General features: G+C 43.5%; 1 protein-coding gene across 2 annotated transcripts in view; it reads left to right on the top strand.

The window, feature by feature from the left end:
• Nucleotides 1-20,331, top strand: part of MAN1C1 (mannosidase alpha class 1C member 1) — an 83,848-nt gene that overhangs the window by 34,939 nt on the left and 28,578 nt on the right. The window lies entirely within an intron of this gene.

Genomic DNA, 20,331 nt, shown 5'->3' with positions numbered 1-20,331 from the left:
TTCATATCTGATTTGTCAATGATTTCAAAGTTAGCTTCACGTGGCAGGCACTTTAATTCTAAGACCCTCACGAGTTCTTAAAAATATTCTCTTTCGAGATTAAACTTCTCTGGTGTGTTCTCTCCCCAAAAGATAAAAAGGAAAAAAAAATTTTTTGCGGAAGTTTGAAGAAAATCCCTTCAGCCTTTTCCTGAGTTGTCAGCATGGTTTTTTTGTTCTTAGTAAAATTGTTTAGACATTTTGTGGTACTTTGTTCTCAAAAGTTCTAATGTACCATAATGCATGCTGCATGTGATTCCCCAGTGGAAAAGCGGATTGTGCTGGACTTGAGTTAAAAATTGATTGAGGAAAATCAAGATGGTGTAAATGAAAATGATGTCATAAGGGCATGATTCGTTTTCCATACCAGTTGCGATGTATAGTGCATATGGTTGCTGAGATTTACAAACATGCAGTTAAAAGCACATAAATATATTTTCATTTTTTGCCACAGTGCTTTTATTTGAACATATGATCACATGTGGCTGTATTTTCTTCTGGGAGACATACTATGTGATTACAACATTCTGGTTGAAACTTTGTGCTCACTAAATTCCAAGTGATGGTGCTCACAGAAGCCATAACTCGGCCATATTGCACATATGAATCCCTAAAAGCCGTGTACATGGTGTTTTCTGCATGTGATAGCAAATAATTCAGGGATGTAGGAACTAAGAATTGAGTTTTCCTCTTGGCTAAGAGTCGAAGGGCTTCCATTGATTTCACTGAAGCTCTATCTATGTATCTGAGGACAAAATTTAGCCTGTAGGCATTAACATTAGCATCTTATAATAGCATAAAGTGTTTCTTATGCCAGGCGGGCTGAGTTCTGGTTGCTGTGGGAATCAGTATTTTGAATTTCCTGATGCCTCTGCACAACCAAAATTCTAATTCTAACATACTGCTTGTTAATGTAGCTTTTTGGTTTTGCAATTAGTATGTCCGAGCAGTCAGAAAGCCGTTTAAATAGAAGTTCCTTCTCTCCCCCTCACTCTAGTCCATCTCTAAGAGTCTGATCCTGTGAAATGCTTGTTGGCATGCCATGATTCCCATTGGCTTCGCTGAGTTATGAGGGTATTTGGAACCTTGCAGGGTGGGGCCCAAAGAACCATTTCTAATACTGCCAGATTTAGCCAGAAAGAAGCAGCTCATCTTTAAAGTGTCTCGCGTCTCCAGCAGGGCTGGCTCCAGCCTTTTTGCCGCCCCAAGTGGCAAAGGAAAAAACAAAAAGGAAAACCCGATTGAGCTGCCACCGAAGAAGAAGAAAGGGAGTGAAGGACCTGCCACTGGAGTGCCGCCCCTTTCTATTACCGCCCCAGGCACCTGCTTCCTTCACTGGTGCCTGGAGCCGGCCCTGGTCTCCAGACACTGCACCTCCCATTCAGCTGTACACGGAACAACAGAATTATTTGTATTTGAGGGGAGAGAGAAGCTTTATCCCTGCACCAGATGGTCTCTGTTCATTTATAAACCCATCACAAGGGTTGAGTTCTCAGGGCCCCTGGGTTACAGAGCATCACATAGGTACTTTTCCTCTCCCAAACTAAAATGCTCTCTCTGCTCTAAGAAGCGCCTCCAAATGAATCTTCTGTATCATTCACTGAGGGAGACATCTTGTCTAGAGTTACAAGTGGCTTCTCTCCTTTCCTGTCATAACACATCTGCCTCTGCCTTTTGGAAAATGTCTTTGGAAGTTGGAAGGGCACCTTCTTTTTGATTATTTTAGCAAAGTCTCTCTCTCTTGAATAATAAGATGAATTAGCAGCCTCTGCTCATTAACTGCTAGCTATGTCTCTTGAAGTCCATGGATAATTGTTTTAGATAGGATGTGTGTGTTCACTTGAATAGGCCTGCTGAGGCCGCTCTCATTAACTGATGCAGTCCCTCAGGGTGGCATATGAAGAAAAAATAAAAAGATAGACTCCTATTACCTTTAACCAGTCTAAAAGTAATTTCAAACAGACAGAAGAGAAACTAGAAGCTTTTCACTCCAATTGTATGTGCGTTGTCCCCTATCCCTTAACCTGTCTGAACCAGTGTATCCAGCCTTACTCCTCGCTGGTTATCAAATAACCTAACTTTGCAAGAAAGAATCATGTCAGTTTCACTGACATCCAAGCACTGTTGCAGAAATGAAACAGAAAACCTCTCTCCCAAAGGAGTATTTGTATCAATAATGCTTTCAATTTCTCGCTGAGCTCTCCATTGCAGATGTGCACTAGGCCCTTAACGTCCAATACAGCCAGTTTCTCCCTTCAGCAGCTCTCGAATAGAAAGTAGCTCAATTTGATCTCCAGGAATTTTGGAGTGATTTGATAATACTTTACACAACACACAATGCCTGTCAGCAGAAGATCTCCACACACCCGAAGATGAGTCTTACAGATGAAGAAACTGAGGCACAGAGGATTAAACTTTGGGATCAGACACCACTAGCACTGTCAAGCCATGCCTGGTAATAAAGGTACTGTTACTATGCTGTGCATTTAACTTTCCTATTGAGTGCCTCCCCTTTTCAGTGCACAATAAGAATCTTGTCAAATAGCTTTGGTCACCCGGACTTCCCATTTGTAGTTTACCTTGCCATAGTCAGCTTTTTAAATTAACTGAATATCTTTCTTTCTATTCCTCCCTGGCACCCAACCGCCCTTGTTCAGAGAGAGACAGCAGACAATTCTTTTGAACAACAGACTTAATTCTTTGGGGAAGATTGAGATTTGAAAACCATGAATGGTTTTTAATACAAAAAACCGATTTCCTCCCCAGCTGGATGAATCCACTTCCAGTTACCTTATTGAATTTGACCTTAGCAACCAAATAGCTAAATCTCATGGGGCTCTTCTGTATTTGGTGCCAGGTTTACCTGGTAACTGTGTAGCACATATGCTGACACACATTGTACAGTACAGGTGGCATTGTGATTCATTAACACTTCCTGTGAATTCAGAGGATCGACTCGTGTTAACAAAGAAAAACAGATTGAGATGTCTTGTGGCCAGATGTTTGGACAGATCTTATTAATGTGGTCTTTAGAATTCTTCTTATTCCAATGGGAAGTGGCGTATCCTCATTTGGCAAACAGCTGTCTCAAAGTTCTGCCGACATTCTGTAGCTCTGTACAATAAGACATCCCATTCCCAAGCCTCGTACAATAGGATTATCTACCCTCATGTTCTTTATGAGTGTTGGCAGGAAATGATCAGTGCTTTTATTTTTCTTCACTTTGGGCAAGAATAACATAATTATTTCAGAAGTGTGTATCCTTATCTCTTAGTTCTCCCCTTGATATAGGTGTGCACTGTTTGGGGCAGTGGTCACTTTTGCAATGTCTTGAGTGCATACTCTGTCTGGAGTGAAGCGGATGGATTTCTGATGAATCTGTTAGATAATTGTCAAGTAGTTGCAAGAAAATTAATATCCGCTGCTGTCACTGCAAATGTTCATCTATCTGATTGTATTTTTAGCATGTGGATAAGGAACTGGTTAAAGGGGAGTCTTCAACAGGTCATACTGAAAGGTGAATTGTCAGGCTGGAGGGAGGTTACTAGTGGAGTTCCTCAGGGATTGGTTTTGGGACCAATCTTATTTAATCTTTTTATTACTGACCTTGGCACAAAAATTGGGAATGTGCTAATAAAGTTTGCAGATGACACAAAGCTAGGAGGTATTGCCAATACAGAGAAGGACTGGGATATCCTACAGGAAGATCTGGATGACCGTGTAAACTGGAGTAATAGTAATAGGATGAAATTTAATAGTGAAAAGTGCAAGGTCATGCATTTAGGGATTAATAACAAGAACTATTGTTATAAGCTAGGGAGGCATCAGTTGGAAGTAACAGAGGAGGAGAAGGACCTCGGAGTATTGGTTGATCACAGGATGACTATGAGCCGCCAATGTGAAATGGCCATGAAAAAAAGCTAATGCTGTCTGGGGATGCATCAGGTGAGGTATTTCCAGTAGAGATAAGGAGGTGTTAGTACCGTTATACAAGGCACTGGTGAGACCTCATCTGGAATACTGTGTGCAGTTCTGGTCTCCCATGTTTAAGAAGGATGAATTCAAACTGGAACAGGTTCAGAGAAGGGCTACTAGGATGATCTGAGGAATGGATCATGTCTTATGAAAGGAGACTCAAAGAGCTTGGCTTGTTTAGCGTAACCAAAAGAAGGCTGAGGGGAGATATGATTGCTCTCTATAATATATCAGAGGAATAAATACCAGGAAGGGAGAGGAATTATTTAAGCTCAGTACCAGTGTGGACACAAGAACAAATGGATATAAACTGGCTATCAGGAAGTTTAGACTTGAAATTAGATGAAGATTTCTAGCCATTAAAGGAGTGAAGTTCTGGAACAGCCTTCCAAGGGGAGCAGTGGGGGCAAAAGACAGATCTGGCTTCAAGACTAAGCTTGATAAGTTTATGGAGGGGATGGTACGATGGGATAGCTTAATTTTGGCAATTAATTTGTCTTTGACTATTAGCAGTAAATATGCCCAGTGGCCTGTGATGGGATGTTAGATGGGGTGGGATGTGAGTTACTACAGAGAATTCTTTCCTGGGTGTCTGGCTGGTGAGTCTTGCCCACATGCTCAGGGTTTAGCTGATCGCCATATTTGGGGTCGGGAAGGAATTTTCCTCCAGGGCAGATTGGCAGAGGCCCTGGGAGGTTTTCGCCTTCCTCTGCAGCGTTGGGGCATGGGTCACTTGCCAGAAGATTCTCTGCACCTTGAAGTCTTTAAACCACGATTTGAGGACTTCAATGGCTCAGACACAGGTTTGATACAGGAGTGGGTGGGTGAGATTCTGTGGCAGGAGGTCAGACTAGATGATGATTATGGTCCGTTCTGACTTAAAGTCTATGATTCTATATTAAATATTTTGGGGTGGTATGTTTTGACTTATGCACAAAATATAGAGCAAGGAGGATCAATGTAGAGGGGACAGAAACATTCTGAATATGAGGTGTCTTATAACTCCAGCAGTGGTGTATATTTGGATTGGTTTATTTGGAAAGCAAAAACAAATGAAGTTACTCAAAAGCAAATAGATTTTTAGTTTGCCGAAGAATGTGCTGATAAGAATGGAATGGATCTTTTCTAGTTCTTAGACTAATTGTTGTCTCCTTTATCTCTTTGTAGTGGTATTTCATTGCTCTGATGTAGTTTGTGCTAGTGGCCCCATTCACATACCAAGCCTCTGAGTGTGACCCCCCCCTTACAAATAAAAAACACTTTTTTATATATTTAACACTATTATAAATGCTGGAGGCAAAGCAGGGTTTGGGGTGGAGGCTGACAGCTCGCGACCTCCCATGTAAGAACCTCGCGACCCCGTCAGGGGTCCCGACCCCCAGTTTTAAGGTAACGTAAACTGAACAAGGTTACGCAGTGTTAGATCTTTTAAATTCACAGACAAAACCACAATAGAAAATAAATTTGAGTTAAGGCATTAACTGTGATCTATTGTCATTGGGATTGTAGAATTTATGTGGTATGTAATATTGTTGCTGATGTGGTAGAAACAGTTATAGACTGCTGAAATAGTAGGATGTAAAGGGACAATTTTATAAGGCCTTAATTCAGAATTTCAGTTTATAAAGTCCTGTAAACCTTTTTGCTGCATTTACTTAGCTTTTCTGCTTAATTTACATTAGCTGAACTAGCACTGTGCCTCTGTTCAAGAAAGCTGGTGGTGGGGGAGAAATCCATTAGCAACTGATTTGATCCTTCTGATTATTGGATCACAAACTTATTTTCTCTTGCCCCACCTCTTTCAATTTTGGAATCTGCTCTAGAATCAGATTATATCACTCAACAATGGTTTATCGAAAAAAGTTTCCATATTAGAGGGTAATTAGCAGAGTGGAAAAGTTAAACTTGAAACAATGGAACCGTTGGACTGTAAAGCAAAGTTAAAACTGAAGGCTACAGAGTGTTTTATTTTAGCCAATATATGCCAGCATGGGGCGGGGCGGGGATGAGTAACTAATTTGCCAATCTTGAGGAGTTTGAGACGAGTAGAGTGAAGATTAGCCAGTTCAGATGACTGAGGAGTAAAGATGAGGAACTTGCTACTACGGTTGACCAGATTTTGGTAGCAAGCCAATACAAGAAGAGTTGTTTGGTGAGGGTCATGGCTGGTATTGTTCTGTGACTCCCATATACTGTTGAGCCTTATTTGTTGTGTTTTTGTAGCCAAAATTGAGTTTTAGTACCGTAATTATAATGATCAGAGAGCTACAGGCTCTTCCAAGGCCTCTTTGACCTGAGTTGACAGTCCCCAGGGTTCCTAGCAATACCTTCATCAGTGATTTAAAGACTAGCATAGAGAATACACTTACAAAGTTTGCGGATGATACCAAGCTGGGAAGGGTTGCAGATGCTTAGGCGGATCGGATTAAAATTCCAAATGATCTGGACAATCTGGAGAAATGGTCTGAAGTAAATAGGATGAAATTTATTAGGAAGGAACAATCAGTTGCACACATACAAAATGGGAAATGACTGCCTAGGAAGGAGCACTGCAGAAAGGGATCTGGGTCATAGTGAATTACAAGCTAAATATGAGTGAACAGTGTCACACTGTTGCAAAAACAAACAAACAAAAAACACATACATCATTCTGGGATGTATTAGCAGAAGTGTTGTAAGCAAGACTCAAGCAGTAATTCTTCTGCTGTACTCTGCTCTGATAAGGCTTCAACTGAATGAAGTGTTGTGTCCAGTTCTGGGTGCCACATTTCAGGAAAGATGTGGACAAATTGGAGAAAGTCCAGAGAAGAGCAACAAAAAGAATCAAAGATCTAGAAAACATGACCTGTGAGGGAAGATTGGAGAAGAGGAGACTGAGGAGACATGATAACAGTTTTCAAGAACATAAAAGGTTGTTACAAGGAGGAGGGAGAAAAATTATTCTCCTTAACCTGTGAGGATAGGACAAGAAACAATGGGCTTAAATTGCAGCAAGGGAGGTTTAGGTTGGACATTAGGAAAAACTTCCTAACTCTCAGGGTGATTAAGCACTGGTATAAATTGCCTAGGGAGGTTGTGGAATCTCCATCATTGGAAATTTATAAGAGCAGGTTAGACAAACACCTGTCAGGGATGGTCTAGATTAGAATAATACTTAGTCCTGCCACAAGAGCAGGGGACCTCTCAAGGTCCCGTCCAAGCCTACGATTCTATGATTCTGTGATTGTGCAGTGAGCTTTTGCAGAATTGCTCAAGGCCTAACAATCGTCACAGTTTGATTTGTTGCCAAAATAATCTTGAACGGAGTAAAACCATCTGTGGAGACCCTCCTCTTCTGAGTTCTGTAATGTGCTGCTACCACCTGTAGGCCATCTCCTGACATGATCTCAGGCAGCTACCAAAGCATTTTCCTGAGTCACTGGGCAAAAAGGTCAGAAGTTCAATGTGGTCTCAGAGCAATATTAATAAGCAAAACCAACGTAATGGCGTCTTTTCTAGATTTTATTCTATCAAGGCATTGATTTTAATCAAAACCAACTCAATCTTTTGAAGCCTCCAGTAGCTACAATTACCAGAAGAAAGGACGCTGGTGTATCAGTCTTTGGTTTCTGCCCTTTGTAGTGCTGCAGCACCCCAAGAAGTAAAGCTAAATAATGTTTCATGAGTGAATTCTTCTGTGACTAAGCAGTTAACAAGCTCATCATGTTCCATGGAAACAGCATCCTAATTTTTATTCCAAACAAGGTTTCGGTACTAATTTTTGTTTTGACAAATATGATTTGACATAAGAATAGTGGGAGTCAGGGCCTTTCATTTTTGATCTAGGTTTACATTGCTATGATCTGAATTCCTCTCCCTCTCTCTTGTTCCTTTCAGTTGTAAGCTTGGTTATTAAAGTTAGCAAGAAGCCATTTGAAAACTCTTTGCTCTATAGCATTTAAACAGCCCTGCTATATGCAAGACTAAGTATGATAGCTTTTTAATGACTTGTGCTGTTTGCTTTGAGCATTGACACAATGGATTACCGTGGGGGGCTTGGGGTTTTTGTTTTTTAAAGAGCCTTGCTGAAAACAAAAGATTCAGTTTCTGTTCAGTGAGAAACTTCAGAAGAGAATGTTGACTAGGAATTGAGTCAGGATTCTGGGTTTTATTCCCAGCTCTGCTGCTCATTCGGTGTATGAGATTGGTACAAGTCTCTCAAACTCTCTGCTTCCTCTCTTTTAGAAAGGAAGCAGTAGGCACTTGTCTCCAAGGGGTGCTGTGAATCTTAATTAACGGCTTTACCCATCATAAGAAGCTGCAGATTCAAGTCATCAGTATGCTGATGATTTCAGTGTTATGCATCTCTCTTAGCAGATGCGGCAAGGTGCTATAAAAACCTGCTAGATGTGGCAGCTAGATGTCACAATGCCTGCAAGAGAGAAACGGATGGCTGAAGCACACGTGGCTGCAGCTAAACTCAGACAAGACAGAGGTAGAGCTAATTGATAAAGGGAAGCGCTTCCAGGAGCTGGCTAAGATGCCATCCCATGCCTGGCCCTGAGGGCAAGCATGCCCCCTTCTCCACATTACAAAGGCAGTACGTAGTCTCAGCACTGCCCCTTCCACACAGATAGCAATGCTAGGAGAAACAGGCCATGCCCACTCCGGTCTGATGAAGATCTGATAACTGTCTTACCATGTCATCACTTTCTCTATGTTGAAGGAGATGATGCGACTCTGAAGTACAAGGGTGAGGCTGTTGAGAACTGGAGGCAGGGCATTTTTGGAGGAGGATCCTAGACGGTGAAACATCTGACCAGAAGAAATCAGGCCGAGCCCAAGTCTATTAGTGCCGAGGGCAAAATGCAAGATTAATTGTGGGAAGCTCGTGGCAAAATCGTGCAAGGCTGAAGAGAGCTAGCGCAGGGGAAGAAGAGTCTCACTTTGCATATACAAGTGCATGAGCACGTTCTTCATGTCCTCAGGAACAGCAGCCTGCTGGGCAGAGCACGGTGTTCCTGTTGGAGTGTCCTTGTGCTCTTTAACTATCTGCAGTGGCCCCAGTTTAGCAGGGTATTATAGCACCTTCATTAGTCACTAGATCAAATTGATACTCTCAGTGCCTCTCCAACACCCTTGAGGCAAGTGATCCTGCAGTCCATGTTCTGAGAACTTCCATGGAGGAGGAGTGGTGACCCCCAGCAGATCTGACCATGTATTTGCAACTACAGCAGACCTCTATTTAAATGTGAAATGCTCCGTTTTTCTGTACCCAGACACAAGCTCACATTAAGTAGCACAAGACAGAGAACACCTTGCTGAAACTAAGAGTAGCGGCCTTTGGAGTTGCCCCGTGGTGGCAATTCTTGGGGTCGTAAACCTGTTGTTCATCATGGTGATCTAATTCCTGGCATCAGCATCAAGTGCGGGAGCCAGCTGGAGTCTTTGGAAATGGCAGCTTCTCCTTCTTTGGCTAATAAGCGAGTCCTTTTCAGCTACACGTTTGCTGAAAGCCTCACTTGTAGATCTCCCCTAATGAATCTTGAGGGATAGACTCATAGTTGAGAGTCTCTCAATTCTGGCCTTTGTTGTCATTTGCTATAAGGAGCTAGTGGAGGACAGATCAGTTGGTTGTTAGCACCTGTGAGGATTGCATATGAAAAATAGGCAGGTTTCCAGGGAAGATAAATGGTTCAGATTGTGTGGCAGATATGAGGTATTTCCCTCTGTAAAGGGTCCCTGACAGCAGAACTGCTAAAATGAGGGGTCTTTTCCTGGTGGGCTGTTACTTTGCATCCCCGCCTAATTCAAACCTTCGGTGACAAAGGGGAAAGTGAACTTCAAGCTGTGTTGTGAACATATGACCTACTCTGTGTGCTCTCTTCTTGGCTAGCCAATGTCTTGTGCTCTTTCTTTTCCCAGTAAGGCAGGCACCATGTTAGACTAGCCAGCAAGGCCCAGGGAATTGGACTTGCTGTAGAGCACAAGCCAACCTCTCCCTACCGTGCAAGGGGTTTGTTTCGAATGCAGCCAAGGGGTTGGAAATCCTGCATCTGGCTGCACTGAAAGGCACCGCTCAGGAAAAACCAAAGGTTGTTTGCCTGAGCTATGGGCTGTGCCTTTTAACCGTTGGATCTGATAAGAAAGCTCCAGAGCAGGAGACAGCAGCCCTTTGGGTGCCACAAACACATAATACATTTTCTGGAAGCCTTGTGGGGCCAGGGGAATGTGTTAACGATCTCACAAGCACAAAAGGTTCTCTGTATTTCTCCCCTTTATCCCTTCATGTTCTCGCACCTTCCCGTCTTTCCTAGTTTGGTCCCTTCCTTCCACTCCTGCTCACTTCCCAGCCACATCCCTGCAAGTAAAGCAGCAAAGGGAAATCCACCTGTTACTGTAAATTACATCTTGCTGATCTGTCTGCATGTGGAGCATTGGAAGTAAGAAGCAGAGGTGCTTTGCATGGCCACCTTCTGACACTTGTGCCGAAGGTTGCTGAGCCTTGATCCAGAAGATAAAACAACAGTGCTCTGAAGGCTTGAGGCTGTCTTCGTGTTGTGTCTGCCTCGCTGTATGTCAGCTCCCAGAGAGATGGCAGAAGTGCTAAGCCAAGGGGATTGGCAAAATGTCTGGGAAAAGGGAGATGCTTTTGGGAAAGATTTTCTTCTTTTCTTTGATACGTTTTTAAAACTAGGACAGTTTCACTTTGCCACGGGGCTCTTTATAACCAGGGCAACCAACCAATTCATGGGAACACCATCAGAATGGATGTTCTAGCACAACAGGCTCTTGTGATAGCACCTTGTAATTCCTAGCGAGGTCCTGATTATAAACCTAAGCACATGCAGAGCAGTTTGAGTTTGCAGCGGTTGAATATCAGACCTGAACTTTGTGGTTATAAAAGCTGCTGTGACTGAGAAGTAAACCCCTAGTACGCGACATTATATTCAAACTAGAGGCTGCCTGGTGTGTGTGCCTGGAGCTGATGGTCTTGGCCTGCCCGTTTTTGTTAAAGTGGTGGGTTTTTGGTTTTTTGTTTGCTTGCTGATGATAGGTAGTGGAAAGGAGACTCAAGATGCAGTACAGGGTGTGATTGTTGCTATAGTTATCTTAGTTCAAAGGGCTTTTCAAGCCTTAATTAGTTCTAACACTGCTGGCAGGTGGCTGGCATACCTTGGGCAAGACACTTAACCTCAGCAGGCCAATTTAATTGCTGGTGTTGCTGCTTTAACATCAGTAGAGTTACACTAGGGATGAAGTTGCTAACGTGCGTGTCTAAGCCCAGGTCTACACTAGCGGGGGGGTCGACCTAAGATACGCAACTACGTTGCGTAGCTGAAGTCAGCATATCTTAGGTCAATTTACCTGGCCGTGAGGACGGCGGCGAGTCGACCACTGCCGCTCCCCCGTCGACTCCATTTCCGCCTCTCATGAGCTGGAGTTCCGGAGTCGATGGGGAGCACGATTGGGGATCGATTTTATTGCGTCTATACTAGATGTGATAAATCGACCCCCAATAGATCGATCCCTACCTGCCGATCCGGGTAGTGAAGACCTGCCCTGAGTCTGGCAGAGCCAGAAATAGCCTGGTTCCCAGGCCCAAGCTCGTTCCAGCTGCCTGTTTTTATACTGTACATTGCAAATAAAGCTGCTGTGTTCACTTCTCTTCTTAGCATTTATTTGCTGGGACCCCAAAGAAGAGCATGTTAGCAGCCCATGTACCAACAGTTGAGGCATGTCTGTACCAGGCAATCCCAGCTGCTGTTTCTGTTCTCCTTATATTTCACTTGGGTGAATGGAGCCTGTTTTTTTTCTTTTCTGCTTTGATTATTAGCATTTATCTTGCTATTAGGACGACACATCTGTTGCGTATTGGCCTACGTCCATGGGCTTATATGGGAATATAATCAATGCAAATCTCTGTCTTAGCATAAAAGTAAACCTTAGGCTTCACTGTTAAGCAACGGAAGTAAGAAAAAATATTGATTGTGTTCAGATACTGTTGCCTGTACCCCAGAGCACCCTGGTCAGTGGTTACTTAGGCCTGGTCTGCAGTAGAAAATGGAGGTTGATTTAACTACATCTAATAGGGTGTGAAAAACCCACACCCCAAGCAATGTAGTTAAGCCAACTTAAATCCCCATATACACAGCACTAGGTAAAGAAGAAGTCTTCAGTCAGCCTAGCTGCCACCTCTCGGGGAGGTGGATTACCTATGCCAATGGTAGAATCCTTCCCGCCAGGGTAGGTAGTGTCTACCCTGAGGTGCTGCAGTGGTGCCGCTGGAGCGTTTGAAGTGTAGACAATCCCTTAGAAGTTTAATGCTGTAGTTACATGACAGACATTTTAATTTGTTAGTGTCTTTGAATGCGCTGTTTGACATGTGTCTTCCACAGCATTCTCCATATGGCCTAAAGGCTACGTGCTAAACCTCCTAATGAGCCCTTGGCAGTGTATTCAGACCATCACCACTGCTGGCACTAACTGACACCTTTCTCGACAGCCTCAGGAGAGGCCAGCAGTTAAAGACAGTGAAACTGAGGGTGAAGAAGACCCATTAACTCGTCCAGTTCATACCCCTGCTGGGGCAGGACTGTTCTTATGGTATCGCTTACCAGGGCCTTGTCTAGTGTCATTTTAAATGTTTTTAAAGCGGGGGCTTCCAGCAAGTCCCATGAAGACTCTTCCACGATTGACTAGCCATGGAGATTCCACCCTCTTGTCCCTGGATTTGATTCCTCCAGGCTAGTTCTGAGGCATGTTAGCTTTGGGTGTTGCAGTGACTTTTGTACTGTTACTGCCTGGTGTGTACAATACTGGATCCTGTTTCCAGAGCTGTCCATTCAGCACCTGTCACAATCGTTGCATTAACTTAATATTTGTTGGTGATTTTTGCAACTGAATTAGCAAACTTAGATGAATGATTTGCTCTCTGGGTGGGTAAAAATAGAAACAGAGCTGCCTTGTTGCCTTCCTGGATGTCTCCATTCTTCTCTCTTAAAAGATTAAACACACTTGAGGCTTAGAACGGGGTGGTACAAGCTCTCCCTGGAAGTGATGAGCTGGAGAGTTGAAGCTTTGTATTACGACTGCACAGTACTTCTTCTGGACTGCTGTTTGTCTTCTCTCAGATGAAAACTTCAAACAGAGACTCTTGTAGTCATGAAAATGGCCGTGGCCTCTTCAGTGAGCATCAACTCAATTATTCTAGCCAAATTCGCTTGCATTCTACCTACGTAAAAATTCTGCCCATCATTTTCGTTGGAAGTGGTGTACTTTTTCACGTCAGTCCTGCACCTAAACTCTGTTGTGTGCTATTAGCAGTATTAAGTAGTTGTCACATTTCACCCCCCAGGTAGCTGCATTTCTCTCTGTGTGTGCGTGAGGGGGGGAAGATGTCAAATAGTTATAATTAAATTTTCATTCAATACTAAATATTAACCGTTGGTTAATAGGTGGCCACACCTTCACAAGCAATAGCAGTGCACAGCAACTGGACATTGATGATGGCTGTGGGGGAAAGAGGCAGCTGCAAGTAGCAGAAGGAATCTGCCTCAGGCCAACATTTAGCCCATTGGCTACCGACTAGTCCAGTCTATAGTCCACACCTATCTCTGGAGAGAGCCAAATTCCTCTTGCTGGAGGGAGAAGCCAGCTGGCCCCAAACACCTTCCCTTTCACTGTCCTGCGTGGAGCTGGATCTAGCCATTCTCAAGAGGATTTCTGGGTCAGAGGGCAGAGAGAGAGTCCACTAATGTCTTTTCCCCTCCTCCCTCTAACAGGAGAGGGAGTGCCTCAGTGTCTCCCCACGCTTTCCCAAAGAAGTGGTGGCTTGTTGCGTTGCATGCGGGCCGGATAAAGCACAACAACCAATATGATTGCAAGCTGAATCATTTATTATTTACAATGCATCATATTATATAGGCTTCTCCATATTAGCAAACGTCAGACACACCAACATTACATTGCTGATGGGTTCTTTGTCTACACACACTTCACACATGCATGGCCCTTTTTTGGGTTTTTTTTTTTTCCCATTTTGCAACTTATCTGATCCATTCCCAATTAGGGCACCTGCCTCTTGCCTGGCAGTACTTTCTTCTCCATAACAACTTTATCTCATATCTCATCCCTCCTGTCTGTAACTTGTAACTTTCCACCAAGGCAGCCAAGGGATGATAGGATGATGTCCCCCCCTTTTCTTAAAAAAAAAAAAAAAAAAAAAAAAACCTCTTCAAACTTCATTGCAAAAAGGCAAAAAAAAAAAAAAAACACTTCATCAATTAAATCATTATAATTTACACACATTTGCATGCTACTTTACAAAGCTTTAGCTATTCACAGCTTTCAGCTTATAAGTTCTAATTTTTATACTTTAAAAACAAAAAACACCACTTATATGCCCGTGATATACAATTACAATTACAATTATATAATATACAATATTCAAAATATGCAATAAAATTTAATGCAAACAATTAAAAACTAATAACTTAACTAAATTTTTTATCTGCAATCAGCCTATCTATTTTAAATATAGGCTACATCTAGTATCAAGCAATCTACAACAACCAATAATCAGCATACATAACACAAAATTAACAAAATCTAATAAAAATAAAAGCACTTTTTAAAAAAACTTCTTTACACTCAAATTCAAAAAAATTCTCCCAAATTAAAAAATTAAATTATTATGCATAATACCATAAACTCCCCCCCCCTAACAACAAAACCTTTTATTTTCTTTTTTCAAAAAAAAAAACAAAAAACAATTAAAAAAAAAAAACTGGGATTAGTAATAGGAATTTCTGGTCTTTGGCAATATCAACGATTGCAAGCTGAATCATTTATTATTTACAATGCATCATATTATATAGGCTTCATATTTAGCAAACGTACACACACACACATACATTTGCTTGCTGCTGATTCTTTCTTGATACACACACACACTTTTCATGACCCGACAGTGGCTTTTGTCTGGTGATTGGGAGGGTCTCAGAGTGGTGGTGGTGCTGGGGAATCCCAAAGGATTAATCACCATCTGACTCGCAAGGGCAGTAACATTAAAACATCTCCCCAGGGTAAGAATCGTCCCTTTCTTTCATCTTGCTCTCAGCCTTCAGCTTTGGGGCAGGATACCCCAATCTCCGGAGCTGTCTTTTGTCTGAATGTAATCTTCCTGTGATTACCCTGGAGCCAGCCGGTGTTTGAGTAATCAGATACTTTATCTCTTTAGAGTGGGTAGTTGATCTGAGAAGTATTCTCACTGATTAAAGATGACCTTCCACGAATGAGCAAAGCAGAGCCCTGGCTGGGGTCTGATAGGTTGCCCTGGAGGTGCAGGAGAGAAATCAATGGGAGTTGCAAAGGCTTTACTGCACAGTTGAATCTGGCCTGTCCAATTTCAGCAGGAGTTGTGCCTAGGGTTTTGATTCTGTCTCTTGCATTAGATTTATAGCTCTAGAAAGGTGAAATATTTTTTAAAAATGTCTCGCAGAGTTAGCCAAGATATCCCCTTTGGAAGTGTGTCTGTGTGTATTATAACAAACTGACTAGCATCTATGTAACACTGTCTTCTGTATATTGGATGGAATGACAACCACTGGACTGTGTGTCATAAGCCCTGTACAACTGACTGCTAATGAATATGCTCCTATAGGGCAGTGGTTCTCAAATGTATTTGATCGTACCCCCCGTCTTTGTGTCTGTAGTAATTTACACCCCCTCCCCCAAAACAATTACAGATACAGGTGCTTCACTTGAATCAGTTTCAGTTTGAGTTGGGGTTTTTTTTCTGTTGCACGAATGAGCCAATGATCCAGTGTAGTAAGAAGAAAAGCAAAACTATGATTGTGATGGATGCTTAATTGTGCACGCCACATCTCAGCAAACGGATTAACGTACAGATGGCAACGACTTTGTATAATGCTAGGCAGGCTTAACAGAAATCCGTCAAAATTCACAGCACCATGTAGAGTCAAATGCACAGCACCATAGGTGCCTACTCAGTGGGTGCTCCGGGGCTGGAGCACCCATGGGGGAAAAAAAGGTGTGGCAGCCCCCGCCATCAGCTCCTCCCTCTCTCCCCAGCACCTCCCGCCCACTATGGATCAGCTGTTCAGCAGCATGCAGGAGGCACTGAGAGGGACGGGGAGGAGCGAGGGCAGGGCACGCTCGGAATGGAGTGGGGTAGGTATGGGAAGAGGCAGGAAAGGGGCTTCCGGGAGGGGGTGGAGTGAGGGCGGGGCCTGGGGCAGAGAGGGGCATTGAGCCCCCCTCCCCTTGGCAACTTAGAAAGATGGCGCCTCTGCACAGCACCATCTGAGGACCTGATGTGTCTGGAGGAATCAGCTTTGCTAGTTACTCAATGCTGTGGGTAAAATATGCACAGTAAGTCTCCCACCGCCCCCCCCCCCCAGCATCTCACGCCCTCCCAGAATATATTCTGTGCCCCCCATTCGGAGAACCTCTTGTAGGGAAAGGTGATAGTGGCCTGTGTGTTTGGAACTAGAAGATGTGGGTCCCTCTCAGAAGTTCTGAATGGCCCTGTGTCATGACCCAGGGATCTCAGACCTCCCCCCCCCCCCACCGCAATGCTCCAAACCTCCACCTGACAGCCCACTGGCAATAGCTTACTTGAGACTCACAAAGCCCAACCCCAGTGTCAGACTCTGCCCCTGAGGTCCGAATGATGGAGTCCCAGAGCAGCTGATTGTCCCACCGGCCCTACGCCAGCAGCAGGAACAGAAAGCTGTCCAAAACTACTGCGCTCCACCCTGCAGTGGATTGTTGCCTTGTGCCTCCTGCTTTCCTGGCTTGATTTCCTGGCATTCCGACCCAACTTGACTCCTGGCATCTGAGTTGGGATTCCCAATCTCCGTTTGTCTCCTGCTTCTGACCTCCCAGGATCCCAACCCAGCCGATTCTTGACCCCTGTCTTGTGACTGCAGACTCTGGCTCCAGCTCCGACTACAGGGTCTGGGCTGCCCATGATCTGGCCACGAGACCCTGGTGTACAGCCTAGATGCAACTGTGAAGTCCTGGACAGCCATAGAATTGTTACAAATGTTGTTTTTGCTCTGAGATTTCCATTTACATGGTGCCTCTCATTTATTATTGCAATAAAGTTTGTTGGGTTTAGAGAAAAAGTCACGTACAGATGCTGCAGATCACTTCGGACGTGGCTCAGAAGACAGGAAACATCTAAAAGACCCTTGTACAAAACACATTTCTTCCGATATCCCTGTGTTCAAGGAATATTTAAACCAATAGTTTAATACGAGGCAAGGGAGAAATGATCAGTGAAGCACGCCCTCTTTTATAAAATACAGGGGCAGAAAGCCAAACAACTCGGAATCATACTGGAACGAAGAGCAGAGCCTATTTCTAAACCCTCAGAGGGTTTCATGTATTTGAAGGCAAACATAAAAGGCTCTGTAAATGCAAACACTATTTTATTTTTCATTTCGATGAATCATCCCAGAAAACGGTGACTTTGTCTCTTTGTCCCTATTTAGTTTCAGCAAATCCAACTCTTTATTATTGTCTCTTTGCAGATTATGAAAGGTTTGGTGGATTATATCGTCATATTAAATCGAGCCCATTAGTGTGTTACTCTCAGAAGATCGCAGTAATGGGCTGTGCCTGAGGCAGTGCTTCACTGTTTTTCTTCTTAAAGTGTTTTGCCTGTGTCCATGTCGCTCCGCGCTGGTACGTTTCTCCCTGCTAATAGGAAAGCGCATAAAAATCGCATAATCATTAATATTGCAGAATCATTAGGGTTGATAAAAACAGCTCTGACTGAGGCGATGTTGTTTTTCATGGTCATTGCATTTTGTAAACAAGCTACATAACCGTTAGTTCTTTTTTCTTTTTTTAAGACCAATCTTGTAGATCTGGTGGCTGTTTGACTCCATCTACAGCTCTTCTATAGATAGTGCCAGTTAGATGATCATTTTCCAAGTCTGTCAGAGCGAATGCATTTCCAGTGATTGGCTCCAGTGCATCTCCCCCCAATTTTTCTTGCAGACGGCATTTGGAAGCCGGCAATCTGTAGATGTGCAATCAAGTCTTGGTTTGGGTTTCATAAAGTCAATCATGTGCTGACTGGTTGAAAAGTGTCAAAACTACAATCTCGTAACATCACCAATGTAAGTCGGGGTGCCTTTCTTAAAAGGAAACAAGAATGTTTAAAATAGAAATCGGTCCAAACTAAACATCTAGAGCCGATCACCTGCCTTTTGGGAAATATGGTATATTGTCTGCCTAGGGGATTATTTTTTAAATAAAGAAAGGCTGAGATCTCAAGGTTTGTTGCTAATTATTCCCCATATTTCACTTTTTTCCCCTGCTCTCCAACTTACAGACATACCCCACGTCCTGTGAAGGTTTCTGGGTGTAATCCAACAGACGTTTCTTGTACTAAGTAGTACTATAATTAGAACCACCACTAGAGGGCACTCAAAATGTTCTGTCCCAATACGAATGCTTGATAGGAAAGTTCTGACCTGGACCTGGCGTTTGTGGCTGAGACCCATTTTTAGTTTAATTTAATTGATTTAAAATGTGAGAGGAAGTAGTTGAGCCAAAGCAGCAGTGTCCCTCATGAAAGCTCCTGGATACAAGTCGAGTATTTGAGGCTTTGTGGGTTGGGAGGGAAAGGGGAATGGTGGTACATAAGAACGGCCATACTGGGTCAGATCAAAGGTCCATCTAGCCCAGTATCCTCTCTTTCGACAGTGGCCAATACCAGGTGCTTCAGAGCACCTGGTATTGGCCACTGTCGGAAGACCACTTCAGAACAGGTAATCATTAAGTGATCCCTCCCCTGTCACCCATTCCCAGCTTCTGGCAAACAGATGCTAGGAACACCATCCCTACCCATCCTGGCTAATAGCCATTGATGGACCTACCCTCCATGAATTTATCTTTTTTTGAACTCTGGAATAGTCTTGTCCTTCACAACATCCTCTGGCAAAGAGTTCCACAGGTTGACTGTGCGTTGTGTGAAAAAATACTTCCTTTTGTTTGTTTTAAACCTGCTGCCTATTAATTTCATTTGGTGACCCCTAGTTCTTTTAGCAGTAAATAACACTTCCTTATCTACTTTCTCCACCCGGTCATGATTTTAAAGACCTCTATCATATCCCTCCTTAGTCGTCTCTTTTCCAAGCTAAAAAGTCCTGATCTCATTAATCTCTCCCCATATGGAAGCTGTTCCATACCCCTCATCATTTTTGTTTCTCCTTTCTGAAAATTTTCCAATGCCAATATATCTTTCTTGAGATGGGGTGACCACATCTGCGCACAGTATTCAAGAGAGTTGTCACCAGCAGCATCACCCTCTGCAGAAATTAACGCTGAATCTGGCCCACCCACCCCCCCTCCGCTGTCCAGTCCTCTTAGGAGAGTAGGTGTCAGGATTGAGGAGAGAGATGTGATAGCAATGGAGCAATGCTTGTGTGCCTCTAATCTTAATGTAAGGGCAAAGCAATAACGTCACACACAAGTCCTACTCCAGTGGGTGTTCAGGAAAATGCAGGAAATGATGGTGAAGCTTTAATTTGCCTTTTTGGGGGGCTGGGTAATGGGTAGCTTCCAAGTGAAGAGTTGTGTATATTGGGTTACAAAGGAAAATGGTGGCCTCCAATCTCAAAGTCCATGCCCATAGGGAAGTGACCTGTGTTCTCTTTTACCTCCCCTGCTGCAATGCCTTCCGATGACTAGAAGGACTTTTAGGGACTCGTAGCCACCAGAAATGAAACTGTGTCACTGAGATCCTTGGAGAACATGTCTCTGCTGCTGTTCACAGTACTAAACTATTTAAATCACACTGATATCAGCTTACATGTATCACCATTCCCCATCTCAGCACAGGATACCACATCACTGTCTTTTGTTGAAAGTCTTCCTGTGTGGTCCCAATTACTTTCTACGGAAAGTCTGACATGGATTTTTACATGGTTGACATGGCAGATCCAAGTACTTGTGAGGGACTGTGCTTAGTCTGCGTACGCTTCATTGCCCTCTGCTGGAGAAAAATGGGCACACTCATGGATAACCATTCTGTTAGTTAAGTGAGTGGAGCTGGCCCTTGAGCTCACCAGGTTTCTGTTAACCGTCCAAGGGCTTCATTTTTAATGCAAGAAGGAGTGCATGCCACGACCCTGCCTGGTGGATTTGCAGGATTGATCCAGTTCTAGGCACATCACCACATGGCGTCTGTTGCAACGTCATCAACCGTGGTCACTCTGGCTAGCACAATGGTCCCTAGTAGACGATGCATGTTTGATGATGAACTCACTGGGTAGCTGGGCAACTGTGTTTCGGAAC

This window comes from Mauremys reevesii, linkage group 23 (assembly GCF_016161935.1).
Source record: "Mauremys reevesii isolate NIE-2019 linkage group 23, ASM1616193v1, whole genome shotgun sequence".
NCBI lineage: Eukaryota > Metazoa > Chordata > Testudines > Geoemydidae > Mauremys > Mauremys reevesii.
The sequence above is the reverse complement of the archived record's forward strand: the minus strand, read 5'-3'. Positions and strand labels throughout refer to the sequence as shown.